We start from the raw sequence: 14,361 nt of genomic DNA on the forward strand, positions 1-14,361 counted from the left end.
GCACTTCCACACTCAGGTTTACACCCTAGAGCACCCCTCTCCTCTGTAGGGAATCTCTCACACACCACAGAGCACTCCCCTACATGTGCATCTGGAGACATGTAAATACTCGGTCCCTAGAAACATTTGTTTGCCTTGGCAAAACACTGGAAACAACCCAAATATACACCAGTTGTAGAACATATAAGTACGAACTGGCATATTAACACAATAGGATATTGTTGGCCAGTGAAAATAAATGAAGCACAGGTACATACAACAAAGATGTGTCTCAGAAACATAATATTGAGGCCAAAAATCCAAATCAAACAAGCAAAAACACTTGCAAAACAGCCCATTGTCAGGAGAATCCATTCAGAATGATTCCATTTACATAAATTTCAAACACAGGCAACTTTGAACAAGGATTGCTCAGAATACAAACAAGTGGCAGAAACTGTTGAGGAGGTGAGGGATTATTAAGCAGAAGAATTGTTCCAGCTGATTGTGAGGGGAGACACCAGGTGGGGACGTCACTGAAGCTTCCAGGTCCCAAATGGGGCCACACAGTTGTTTAGCTGCGTTTTCAGTTTTCCTATGTTGTAGATATATTAGAAAAAAATTAATGTATTTATTCAATGATTAATAACACAATTTTAAAACACTTTAGTAGCTATTTATAATGTAGTAAAAAATAGAGTATTTGTATGTATAAGCTGATGGATGGAAATTACTTCAGTAATGGCAAATATGCCATAGAAGTGGGAGGGCAATAAGATTACTTGTATCTCAGGAGTCCTGGAAGACTACCTGGAGGAATGGCATTTAAGGAAAGTCAAAGCTTTGTTAGGCATCTGTGGTCAGGAAGAACATTCCGTCTTGGACAAAGAGAAAGAAGAGGTAGAATGTAGTGGGGGTTAGCGGGACATTGACTAGAGTTTTATCCAAAAAAAGGCATTTTAGGGTTGCTGAAGTTTAGAAAATCTTTATGAATAAGTAGGGATACAATAATAGATAAAAGAAACCACAGTTGTGCTCGCTCTGGCAGCACATATACTAAAATTGGAAGGATACAGAGGAGATTATGCATACTCCCTACACAACGATGGCATACACATTTATGAAGTCTTCCATATTTTAGTCTGTTCCATAGACCCACAACTTCTCCAATAAATTTTAGAAAAAGAGTGAGAGTGAAAAAAAAAGCAGCACAGTGTGAGATTAATATGAGGTTAATATAGGCATGGGTTTGTATTCTCTGTCTGTCAACCTCCTAGCTGTGTGTGGTCTTGGACAGGAATTTCTCCTTTCTAAGTGTGTTAGTTAGATTCAGTTGTCAACTTGGCCAGGTGAGCATACCTAGTTCTGTTGCTGCGGACACAAGCCAATGGTACGTGAACCTCATCTGTTGCTAATTACATCTGCAGTTGGCTAGGAGGCGTGTCTGTTGCAATGAGTGACGTTTGACTTAATTGGCTGTTGCTTAAATGAGAGAGTGCGATGTTGCACAGCCGAGCAGCTCGGTATTTCTCATCTCAGCACTCGCAGCTCAGTCCAGACCTTTGGAGATGCAGAAAGAAGTCACCCCGGGGAAAGTTGTTGGAACCCAGGGGCCTGGAGAGAAGACCAGCAGAGACCATCTTGTGCCTTCCATGTAAGAAAGAACCTCAGTGGAAAGTTAGCTGCCTTTCCTCTGAAGAACCAACAAAATAAATCCCCTTTTATTAAAAGCCAATCCGTCTCTGATGTGTTGCATTCCGGCAGCTAGCAAACTAGAACACTAATCCCACACGGAAGGAGAAGGGGGCCTGCAAGGCGATGCTGCCTTGAGGACCAAACAAAGAGATGCAGAAAATGCTCCTTCAGTTGACTCCTCAGCAGTAAGCATTGGTTATGCTTTTTATTGCATGGTCCTGATTGCTTCTAGGGTTGACAGACAGAAAGGACACTAAACGCAAGGACACGGGGGTGGGGGCCCGGGGTGGGGGAGCCTCTTGCTGGGAACCTCAGCGCATCAGCGAGGCTGCATGGAGCCTATAGCTTAAGTAGGGTTCTCAGCCCGGAAGGTCTTCAGTGCCAAACTGAGAAGCTTGAACGTGAGTCGAGAATGATGGGAAATCATCGACGACTATCAAGCTGGACAGGGACATGTACTTGGCGGTGTGAGTGAGGTGTAGCAGTGCAGACTGGCCATGTTATTACTAGAGAAGTCCTACGCTGCCTGCGTACGCAGGGTAGCTTGGAGGAAACCAGAGAGGGCATCCTGCAGACGGCCACTTGCAAGGTTGCTCTTGCTGCCTCCAGACGGGGTCTGAGAAAGCCCAGACCCAGGGTGGGGCCAGACAGGAAGGGGCTGAGATGAGTCACATGAAAGCGGCCTATTTGACAGTATCTCTCCATGGCTTGGTCTCAGAGCTTATTTTAAATGCAAAAAGGGAAATGGAGGCGGCATGTCAAGGAGGGTGGGGGTGGGGTGGGGTGGGGAGGAGGCAGGGCTCAGATCTTATCTGGACTCTTAGGCTGTCACCGGAGCTGTTCAGAGCAGGTGCTTCAAAGCCGTCAGCCTTATCCTGCGTTCGGCCCCCATCAGTCGCACACACAAAGCGGGCATACATTATTCAGGTGGCTGTATGCGCACCGTGCAGCTCGTAAGAGCGTTTGCAACGTCGGTCCCTCCTTCCCCAGAGCCCATTGTTAAGAATTATAAACAAACAGGATGGAAGCCTTACAGTCAGTGTGCTGATGCTGCTGGCAAGATTCACAGTCATAACAGGAAATCATGCACTTGCTGCAGAAAGAGTTTGCTCTAAGAGGCAGCACGCATGTCATTGACCTAAATTCCAGTGCCCCAGACTATAACCTGTGGAACTTCTCTGCAAAGAAATGATAGCGAGATGCAGATTAGAAGGATCTGTAACTATTTCTTTCTTTCCTTTTTTTTATGAGAATCCACTGCCATGAATTTCTGGGGACCCTGAAATCTACTTTCAACTTTGCAATCAGCTTTCACATGGTTGATTTAAAGGTGCCAAAGAAAATAATAATGTGAAGGATTTGGAAAAAGCAGAAGATGCTGGTTTTCTATTAGTGGAGGCTGATGTCATTGCGTGATGACAGTGCATGCCAGCATTGTCCCTGTGGAGATGGTGGGACCCAGTGCTGCCCTAAAGGGACCTCCCTGCCTGCAGTGCTACAGGCGCAAAGCCGGTGCCCTTCCTTCTCAGATTTGCGACCTGAGTCTGATATTGCTAACAATGCCTCACTTGTGCTGGCTGTTTTAACGGTCACCACATCTGCCTACTGTGAATTATTATTTTTTTATTTTTGGCGTGTTGATTGTCTTTTCAATTTTCCTCATATTTTAAAATGATTAATTGTTCTAAAGGGCCTTGGCAATGCGAATTAGGTCAATAGCATTTCATATAAACTCAGAGGTAATGACCCAGTGACTTGCCCAAGCTCTCTTGTCATTACATAGAGAGAGTTAGGAGAGCTTACTCAGCTGACCTATTTGTCTCCTACTCTAATGATGCATCTTCTTAGGCCACTTCATTCATTCACTCATTTGTAACATACCTATTATGTGTCACGCATGGTGCTGGGAGCACCTCCTTGGGCCTGAGAGGGTTGGGGTACAACTGAGCAAAGTATGGGAAATCAGCACAACAGATATTGCACTGGGGGTGTGAATCTCAAAGTGAAAGTTTTTCTGTAGGTCAGAGCTCCTGAACCTATTTCTCTGTTCTGTCTGGAGGGCTTTTTGCTAACTTGTGACTCTCAGGCTCCTCCATACTCCACCAGTCTGTTTAAAGGCACGTCCCACATCCTACAGATCCCATATCCTGAAAAAAGCAGGAGTCTTCCCAGTTCAAGTCAAGAGGAGTCCCTGCCTTGCACCAGAACACAGTGCCTTTTGGGGGAAGCCTGGCCAGGAGCACTTTGAAATTCTCTCTGTGTGTGTGTGTGTGTGTGTGTGTGTGTGTGTGTGCGCGCGCGCACGTGTGTATTTGAGAGGCAGAGTGGCTGCTCATCCCCTTTGTGCAAATGTGAAAGATGCCCCTTCTTCTGGCAGACATTGTCCAGAGATAGGTGCTTGAGTGCTTGGGCAATGACCCCATCAGGGGTTGGGCTAACCCGTATCATGGACACATGGCACCCCAGACCTGCTGCCCTGGCAGATGCAGACCTGCTGAGATTTAGGTTTGCCCATGGTGCTCCTCCTACTAGCTGCATGATTGCAGACAAGCTGATTCATCTCCCTCAGTGTCCTGGTCCGTAAGTGGCATTGTGCAGCAGTGCCAGGAGAAACAAATCACCCAAGGTCCTCGAGGCATCTGACAGGACAGTGGACACAGCGTGCTTAGCATTGCGCCAGCCGCAGAGGCTATGCTCTCAACAAACGCCAATTCCACTCGCTCTATTGCTTGGAACATCTGGATAAACTCACTTGTTCCGCCTCCTCTCTCACAAGGTCAGAAGTCAGTGAGTACCGAGTTCCTGTCACATGTTGTGTGTGCAAGGCCTGGTATGAGGCAGTTCCCTGTATTGCCAGTTCCCTTTCATAGGGGAGTAAACTGGGGTTCACAGAAGTTCAGTAGTCAGGGTGGCATGGTTTTTAGGCAATGGGGCCTAATTCTCACTGACACACTCTGCCCTAGAGCCCCCATTTTACCCATAGCGCCAGGGTCAGCACAGGAGGAGGCTTAGGGCCAACACCTTCTCGGGAGTAATGGAAACCCCAGGGGTGTTCATGTGCTCTAACTCCACCAAACTCCACTTTCCAGGGGCTTTTTGAACCCCTCCCTCTGCTCTCCTTTCCGGGAGGCAGTATAGGGGAGCAGGTAAGAGCCCCAGGGGCTTGAGAGACCCCCTTGCAGGCTGCACAAATTAGCTCCCTCATGCCCTGGCTGTTGATCTTGGACAAATTGCTAATCGCTATGTGTGTTGGTTTCCTCATCTGTAAAATGAGAAAATTAAGAGTAGCAACCTACTCATATCATAGTGAGGACCACAGGCCTTTGTGAATGTAAGCCTTTCCGGGCTCTCACTGCCTCAGAACATTCTGTTCTCTTTGTCTAGAATGTTCTCTACTGCTCTCCCACTCTCATCCAGTTCATGTGTATTTTTAATTTTTTTTTCTTTTTGTATTTTTTCCTATCCATTCTTAAGCATCTGTTCAATCATCGTTTTGGAATGATGCTATCTCTTATCTCCAACTATTCACATTCAGAAAAATTCTTTTTTGTGTGTATTTATCACAGTTTGCATTTATATGTGTACCTGTTGTCTGTTTGAATAACATCTCTCTCTGCCCCCAGAGACCTTGAGCCCAGTAAGGGCAAACACCAAGCTGGGTGGTGATCGCCATCATGTTCTTGACCCAACATCCAGAAAACCCTCCATCGGTGACATTGCTCAAGGGCTCTGATGGCTGAAGGAATTGCTGTAAGAATGAAACTGCTGCTGACTTGTAGGGTAAATGCATTGCCTGCCCCATGGCTGCCAGTCCCCAGGACTATGGTTTGACAAATCCCAAGTGGTCTCATCTTATCTACTTTACTGCGTTGTCCTTCATGCTTATTAAAATAAAGTACTGTACTCCCAACAAAATGATTGTACTCTGTGTAATGCACCAGTCATTCACCCTGCAAAGTTTTCAAGTCATTCTTGGGTGTTCACTGCTTGGTGTGAGTGGTTGCTCCTTCGTCTGCTGTTAACATTTGCATAACAGTGTGTGTTGGTTTTGCTATTTTCATTCACCTCGTATATTTTGGCTTTATGAATTAATTCCACTTGATTACATTAATCATGAGTAATTGAGATGTACAATGGTTCTCAGTTGAAGTTTTTCAATAATCCTGACAGTGAAGGGGGGACCGAACCTCTAATGGTCAAATCATATTAGACATGTGGTATACCTCTTGTTCAACATATTTGTGACCCACAGAACTCCAAATTTACAGTGCTTCACTGATTTACCTGAAATATATTTTTATTATAATGTTTAGATTAATTTATGACTCCTTTACAATGGCACAATCCTCCTGATGAGAGGTGAGAGTAAATAGCCAACTTTGTTAACTTGTGTAAGTTAAGCTAACTTAGCTAGATTTCATGTATAAAATAAATTATGGGGTTTAGATTTTGAAGTCTAGATTTTGTAATATTTTATAATATTCAATTTAACTACGACACTTGGAAAGTCAGGCATAGTAAAATAAAAGGTAAATGAAGCATAATCATAATAATAAATAATACATAAGTATAATGAGCAAAAAGCTGCCCCCTCCCACTTCTGTTATGTGATGCTTCTCTCTACATTTTCTGTACATATGTATTTTATTTATTTACTTAATTGGAATTTATCAATGCATTTTGTTCCACAATTTAATTGTACCAATACATTCTGGAAAGCTTTCCATGTCACATCTTTTTTTGTAAAAGATGCCTGGTATTCCATACCAAGTGCACACAGAAATTAATTTAACTATTTTTTTATGTACATTCATCTTGTCAGCAATTTTTCACCATTGCGTGCGTACACACACGCACACACACACAGCTGCAATGAACATCCTTGCATATATAACATATGATATATAGATAGAATAAATTCCTAAAGGCAGAATTCTTAGGGATTTTTCTCTGCCCAGTGTAATACACATTTTCATTTACTCTGCTACACAAACATATAGGTAATTTCCTACAAGTATTCCCATTGTCCATGAGCATGGCACAACAATATTGTGAAGAATTCTTCTATGATCCCTCCTACTGCAATATACGATTTATTTTCAAAAGTGACCTGTTTTCACCTGCATGCTCCATTGCTGAGAAAACAAAAAAAACATTCTTTCTGGATTACAGTTACTTTTGCTGGCTGTGTACATCCACCCAAAAAGCAGGATCAGTTGCCAATTTCCAGTTCTCTTTGTCTTGGGTTATAAAGTTGTAAAAGTACATAGAAGCTGACCCTTCTGCCATGTCTGCATGGGAGAACCTTCTGAGCTATGCGGTACGGTAGGTGCAGCAGGAATTTAAGTGTCAAATGGACTAGGGCCCACCATTTTAGGAGAACTTGGGCAAGTTACTTAGTCATTGCCCCTCAACTTTGCCACCTCCAAGCTGCTGCCCAATAAGAATTAAACACTGTCATGCATGTCAAGAACTCAGGACATTGGATGTAGTAATTGTTAATATTTTGGTAGCTGAGAGGAATACTAAAAGGGAGGTTAAAAGCTCTGGATGCAGACAGACCTGGTGTCAAATTCCTCTTCTGCCACTTCTAAGTAGATGCTCTTAGGCAAATTGATAACCCTCATATTCCTCATTTATGAATAGAAAATAAAACAATTCCTATCTTCTGGGGTTTTGAGGGCTCCAAAAGGTGATGTATACAGTGTTTGTTATTGTGCCTGGTGGGTAGTAAGTACTCAAAATGTTCACTATCCTTATTACAGCTACTAAACTATTTGGACAAAAAGCTCTTCTTTTCACAAATGAGATGGGAAATAGAATTTGAGGTTCAATGATTAAGCACATGAACACAAGTAAGCTATATCCAATTCCTTCCTGACCAAGTGACCCATTGGATGGAGCATTCAAAGACTCAATTTATACAGGATTTTTGACCAAAAGTGTAAAAGATATGCTTTCCTTGAAAGAATAGAAAACTTCCCTTTCCTTTTGCTTGATGGTGACAATCCTTGAGAGAATAATAAAGTCACACACAGAGGAGGTGACCCACAAACTTCTGCTGGTGACTAAGAATGTCTTTGCCACCTCCAATACAAAGACCACAACTTTGCTGAATTAAAAATAAAGACATAAGCCTGTAAACCCAAAGTGAATGAGCAGATTGTTTAACGCCACTTTCCCTTATCTACCCAACACATGCATAAGATAATGTTGCTGACATTTTTGTCAAGGAAATAAGATGCAGACCATTAGCATCACCAGAAATGGAAGGCAAGGGAGGAGGCAAGGCAGCTGGCATACCAGAACCAAAGCATTCAATGATAAGAGAGATAGTGGATTCCTTGCATGTTCTTAGCATTGAGCAAGTAATTACTGTCCTGGAGCTCTTGGTTAACCACTTGGAAGAGATAGAATGATCTTCCCGGGCCTGGAAAGAACTTGGAGCCACCAAAAAAGTCACAGAATGTTAGTGATACAAAGGAGCTTGAAAATGATCTGATTCGTTTTTCTTCTTAGAGACGGTCAAACTGAGAACAAGTAGACTAACGTAAGATCACAAAATGGGATTGTAAGAAGGCAGAACTCTTATGTTGAGTGAATCTCAGTAAGGGAGTCCTATTAAAATACCAAAATATATTTTGCCTAAATACTCCCCCTTCTTCTGCAAGAGGGCAATACATTTTACTTCTATGTCTCAGCTCTAGCTGTAGTTATTGTTGTCTGCTGTTACCTCTACTATTGGTTTCAGCAACAAGAATGGTTCATTGAAGGCACATTTGAAGAGAGCTCTGCCCCATTGCTAATTTCCTGAAGTATCAAATGAAAGGTTCTGAGAGAAAAAGATGACTTATTTCAAAGTCTCCTTAGTCCCCAATCTTAAGCCATGGCACATTAAGTTTGAGCAGGAAAATAAAAATAAATCCACATCTGGGAACAACATGGTGAAACTGCCAAATGACAAAGACCAAGAAACAATTTACAAAGCAACCAGAGAAAAAGGTCAGATTATCTGCATAGGATTAACTAGGCTGACAACAGACTTCCTGTCTTCAAAAACAGAAGTCAGAAGGCACAACAGCATAGCCTCAAAGCACTGAAGGAATACAAATCTCAGCCTAGTTCTATATCCAGCTAAACACTGATTTGGGGGTAAAGAAAGACATTTCAGGCAAAGTGTGAGACTCAGGGACTCCTGCTAAAAGAACTCTCAGGGGATATACATTTAGAAGAAAGGAAAAAGAAAACTAAGTAAAGAAAATGGTTGATATAAATAAGGATTTATATATATCACAGTAATTATCATAAGGACTAACTGGGAGAAGTTTAAAAATTAGAGGATAACAAGACATTTGAGCAATATATCATGAAAGATAGGAGAGAGGTGACCGAAGTTAAATGCTCTATTGTCCTTGTAATTTTCAAGAGAATAATAGTCTTCACTAAACTTACTAAGTCAATATATACATATAATCTTTTTTTTTTTTTTTGCATGGGCAATCACTGGGAATCAAACCCAGGTCTCTGGCATGGCATGCGAGAATTCTGCCACTGAGTCAGTGTTGCACCGCCCCAAATATGTATTTTAAAAATAAAAAGAATCATAAAAAAGAGAATAAAAATGAAGCAAGGACAATCCAATAAAGACCATAAGAAGCAGAATATAAAGGAACAAAAGAATCAAAGTAAGACAAGGCAAAAGAAGAATAATTATAGGAATACATCAAAATTTATTATTCAGTCACAGTAAGTATAAATGAATGAAACTTGTTATAAGAAAAATATATATACTGGAATAAAAACAGTGTCCAGGCATATTCCATTTATAAGAGGCACCCATAAAGATAGTGACACAAAAATGTTTGAGTGCAAATAAATTAAAAAAAAATGTTTTTGGTTGATTTTTGGGATTTAAATTTTCAAAATTTAAAATTTTTGCTTTGCAAAAAAGATGATAAAAGAATGAAAAAAACAACCTACATGTGAGAGAAAATATTTGAAAAACCACATACCTGATAAAGAACTAGTTTCTGAAATATATAAAGAACTTGATATTCAAGAGCAAAACACTTAGACATTTCAATTTCAAAACAGACAACAGACATGAAGAGGTATTTCATAGAAACAGAAGATATACAGATAGCATGTAAACATATGGAAAGATGGTCACCATCATTAGCCACTAAGGAAATGCAAATTAAAACCACAATGACATATAATTACATATACACCAGAATGGCTACAATTAAAAAAAAATAGCGGCCGCACCGAATGCTGGTGTGGATTGGAAAAACTGACCAGAGAAAATATTAAATGGTCAGTTTCTTAAAAAACTAAATGTGCAACTATCACCCAATTCAAAAATTGCAGTCCTGGGCATTTGTCCCAGAAAAATAAAGGGACTTTTGTTTACACCAAATACCTGCACCCAGATATTCATAACAGTTCTATTCGTAATAGCCCAAAACTGGAAACAACTCAGATGTCCTTCAGTAAGGGAATGGTTAAACAAACTGTGGTATATCCATGCCATGAAACACTACTCAGCAATAAGAAAGAATGAGTATCAATATATACAACAACTTGGATGGATTTCTAGAGAATTATGCTGAATGAAAAAGTTCCCCTCGGGCCACGGTGGCTCAGCAGGTAAGAGTGCTTGCCTGCCATGCCTGAGGATCCGGGTTCGTTTTCCAGTGCCTGCCCATGTAAAAAAAAAAGTTCCCCTCAAAGGTTAAATACCTTGTAATTCCATGTATGTAACATTCTTGAAATGGAAAAATTATGGAAAGAGAAAACAGAGGAGTACCCACTAGGAATTAAGGAGGAGTGAAGCCGGAGGGAAGTGAGTATGGTTATGAGAAGGAATAAGAGGAATCCTTGTGATGATGGGAATATTCTTTAGGCTGCCTGTCCCAATGTCAATATCCCAGTTGTGGTATTGCATTAAAGTTTTGCAAGCTATTACTAGGTAAAACTGGGTAAAGGGGACATGGGACCTCTCTATTATGTCTTTCAACTGCATGGAGTCTATAATAATCTTAAAAAAAAAAAGTAAATTAAACAAATCAACAAGAAAGCACACAATTTCCTTTTCTAGTCTATTTACCAGAGGCATGCATACAGATACTGTTACAGAAATGTTGAGAGTTAAAAAAGATTAAAGACATAAAAGTCCCTTCCCAAAGTAAAGGTGTAATGCCAATATTGATAGCAGACAAAACAGACTTTGGGGAAAAAATTCGGGAAAAAGAGTTTCATTGGATAATGTTCAAAACAACAACAATAATTTACTAGGAACAGCTACCAAAGCTGAATCCATATGTACCAAATACATATGGATTCATAAAATTTATAAAGTAAAATGGAAGAAATTTAATTATAGTGGAAAATTTCAACATTTCTTGAAAATTGATCGATGAGGTGGATTTGAATTTATTAAGAAAAATTCAAACCGTAAAAATAAGTCTTAATCCAATAATTTATATAGAAGAGAATGAGAGTCACAGAAAGTTTAGAAATATGAGTAGCCTTGTCCAGAAGTAGACAACACTCAGTTGTTTGATCTGTATCCATCTGCAACAAAATGAGAGAAGTGAGAGCAATGCAAGCAGACTTTCATAATAGTAACTTTATTTCAAAGCAATGCATTTATTTGTCAATATGTTTTTACAATTTCCCTTCTTCTAACAAAACATTGTTGGTGGTGAATTGTACTGTATTTATTCAATCATTTTTTGTTTTAATTTGTTTAACAGACACAGGGTACAATTTGGAATTCTTAAACAAACTGCAAATGGACTCTGCCCCTTTTGTTCTTTGGGATCCCATCCTCCTCAGGACACAAATCAGAGTCTTTGGTGGGGCATTATGTGTGCATGGCTGTAAGAGTTCATCATAGCCCCTCATTATTGCTGCTTTTATAAATGTGGTCTCTTTCCCAACACTCCTGGGGCTGGTGAGTCCTACCCATTCAACAGAAGAGTAAATTGATCTTGAAGAATTTCAGTAACTATCGATGTTGGATATTTTTTGCATTTATTACTTTACTTATGAATTCAGGGCACTTTTTCATCAAACTTCCCCTCTCTTTCCACTACCTAAGCCCTGCCTGATTTGGGTTTCTTTCTGAAGTGATGCTCTCCAAATCTTTGGGTCTGACGTCCCAGTTCAGCCATAAAGTTATGCCTGCCTAGTTTTGAAAGAGCAAAGCTATTCATTCAGGGGGGAAGAAAAATTTCAAACTCTTTCCATTAAGATCTCGTCAATATGCCCTCAGAAATTGTATTCTTCTTAAGAAAAGAAAGCTGCTTTAGTAAAAATAGAACCTACATAGCATGTTATTCTTTATAATTGGACCAAAGATCACAAAGAGAGCACACTTACAAGATAACCTGAAAATTAACGGACAAATAACATAGTAATCACCAAATCCTTATTACTGGAAGTCTATGTGCATCAGGAGGCCCTTTCTCCCTGGATGATCAGATTTGACCCCTATTAATTTTAATAGGAGTTAAGTAGTCACATCAAGGGAAGTATCAGTGAGTTCTCGCAGTAGACCAACCCTGCAGATTAAGACCTTCATTTTCGGCTTTCTCTGAAAATGTGACGAGTCACCTGATGCTTATCTTCTTTTAATTGTGTGTTGTGTGTGTATGTTTTTCTCCCTTCTTTTTGCAGAGGAGGCAATTTGCAAAATCGTTGCTATCTGCCTCCCTACAAGGAAGAGATAAATTATATGAGAGGCTGTGGCATTTGGCCTGCTTGATAGCCTTTGCTGATAAATTGAAGTGCACCTTCATAATTAATACCCAATCTTTCCTGATAGACTTCACTGCACTAAAGCTTGGGGATATCTGACTATAATGAAAAATGATTGTTGTGATGCACCCTGTCTTTTTTCCCCCTTTTTATCACTATCCTCAAAAAATATGCACAGAATACATCTACCGGAGGTTTTGTTGGACAGCATCAGAAAGATCCCTTGGTTTTATTAAGAAGTGCTTTCAAAGATTCAGCAGAGACAGACTTGCTTCTGTGAGCTTTTTAACAAGTAGGTGACATTTCCCTGCTTTTAAATATGGCTTTGTTAAGTTGCACTTGCAATCAGAATACAAAAAATGTCCTGCTGTTCGAAACTTAAACCAAAGAGAAGTAGATCCTCCTTTAGTTTTGCTCTTGAAATGGAAAGTCAAGTGAAAGCTGGAATCACAAAAATCAAATTAGACTTAAAATTCCTGTGAGCACCCAGAATAGAGGATCAGGATAAACATTTCTTTCTAAACAATGAAACCAAACCAAACAAGACACCATTCCCTAAGATTTCTTTGATAGAGAAGTGAGACTGTGCATTTGCATAGTACTACCTGACTTAAGAAAGCATTTAGAAAACTAGGCTTACCAGTTCTCCATATTTCTGATTCAGACAGGGCAAGAATTGTTATGGACACTTTGCAGATGAGGAACCTGAGATTCAGTAAGTGGATGGGATTTCTCAAGGCAGACCTGTGGTCAGGTCTTCTGACACCCGGGACACTTCTCTTTCCACAATAGGAGGCTACTCAACATTTATGGTGGTTAATGAGTCAGTAAGTACATATGGGTTGTAGACTAAACAGAGAAAAGAAGATTGTGTTATCACAGTACCAATTTTCTTCCATCATCCAATTCCAAAAACCAGCCAGACCCCTGGCTTCTTGAGAACCACTGCTGCCACCGCATGCTTACCATTCCTGCCCCTAAATCTGCACTGGTAACTGACCAGTCCTCACTTTTACCAGCCAAGTCACAATTCCCTGCCCATCAGGAGAGACCAGAGGAAACTCTCAAGGACTGGAGAGAGCAGAATCTTGGAGGGGCCTTGGCCTCTGGATGTCTACAAGACTCTTGGCCAAAGGAGATGTTATTTGGGCAGCAACATGAACAAAGAGAGTAGACTATATAAAGAGTGAAGGAAAGATTATCCTTGGGGGTAGGGAATGAAAGGTAGGGTATTTGGAGGGAAACAGTCATGACCTCTTAGAAGCATAGAAAGATGAGTGATGCGAGAGAGCTGTCTGGAAAATCTGAGCCTGAGGAAATACATACATAAATGGTCATCATCATCCTGTACTCATCAGCCTCATGATTTGGGACAAGTCACTTCTCATTGAAATTGTTTCCCAATCTGGTAAATTAGGACTAAACTGGAAAAAAAAAAACACCTGGATCACTTTGACTTAAAAATGCCAGTCCCAAGTAAAGTTTGCCCCTAAAGACTTAATAATCTTTCTTTCCAATTTTCCCCAGTCCCATTTTCTGTTCAGACTAGAGAGCTATGAAAGCCCTTTTGACACCAATCATGAGCTCCAAAGATGTTCCAGAGAATCCAAACATGAGGAATGATGAGACAAACCACGTGTTCTTCATTGATGAAGTGTTCTTAGTACAGATATAAAGTCATTTTTCAAAACAAAACCAGAATTTGGTGCAACAATGGGGGGAAAATCATAAAAAAACACTTAGTGTAGTAAAATAGTAATTATTCCGAACACAGTTCACATTATGCGATAGTTCTGCTGCTAACTTCACGAATGTCATCAGCTGAGAATCATCTTGGAAAGATGCCTGACCTTAATTCTTCAAGCCAAATGCACATAGTTTAGGACAGAATATCTGTGTTCCCTTCCCATAAATATATGGAAA

At 40.4% G+C, this 14,361-nt stretch overlaps 1 non-coding gene across 1 annotated transcript; it reads left to right on the forward strand.

The window, feature by feature from the left end:
- The first annotated feature begins 1,011 nt into the window (after nt 1-1,011).
- Nucleotides 1,012-1,119, forward strand: LOC143652773 (U6 spliceosomal RNA). Its single transcript, XR_013160835.1, has one exon. It is a non-coding gene; the product is annotated as a U6 spliceosomal RNA (small nuclear RNA).
- Nucleotides 1,120-14,361: the final 13,242 nt, after the last annotated feature.

Source organism: Tamandua tetradactyla, chromosome 12 (genome assembly GCF_023851605.1).
Source record: "Tamandua tetradactyla isolate mTamTet1 chromosome 12, mTamTet1.pri, whole genome shotgun sequence".
Classification (NCBI taxonomy): domain Eukaryota; kingdom Metazoa; phylum Chordata; class Mammalia; order Pilosa; family Myrmecophagidae; genus Tamandua; species Tamandua tetradactyla.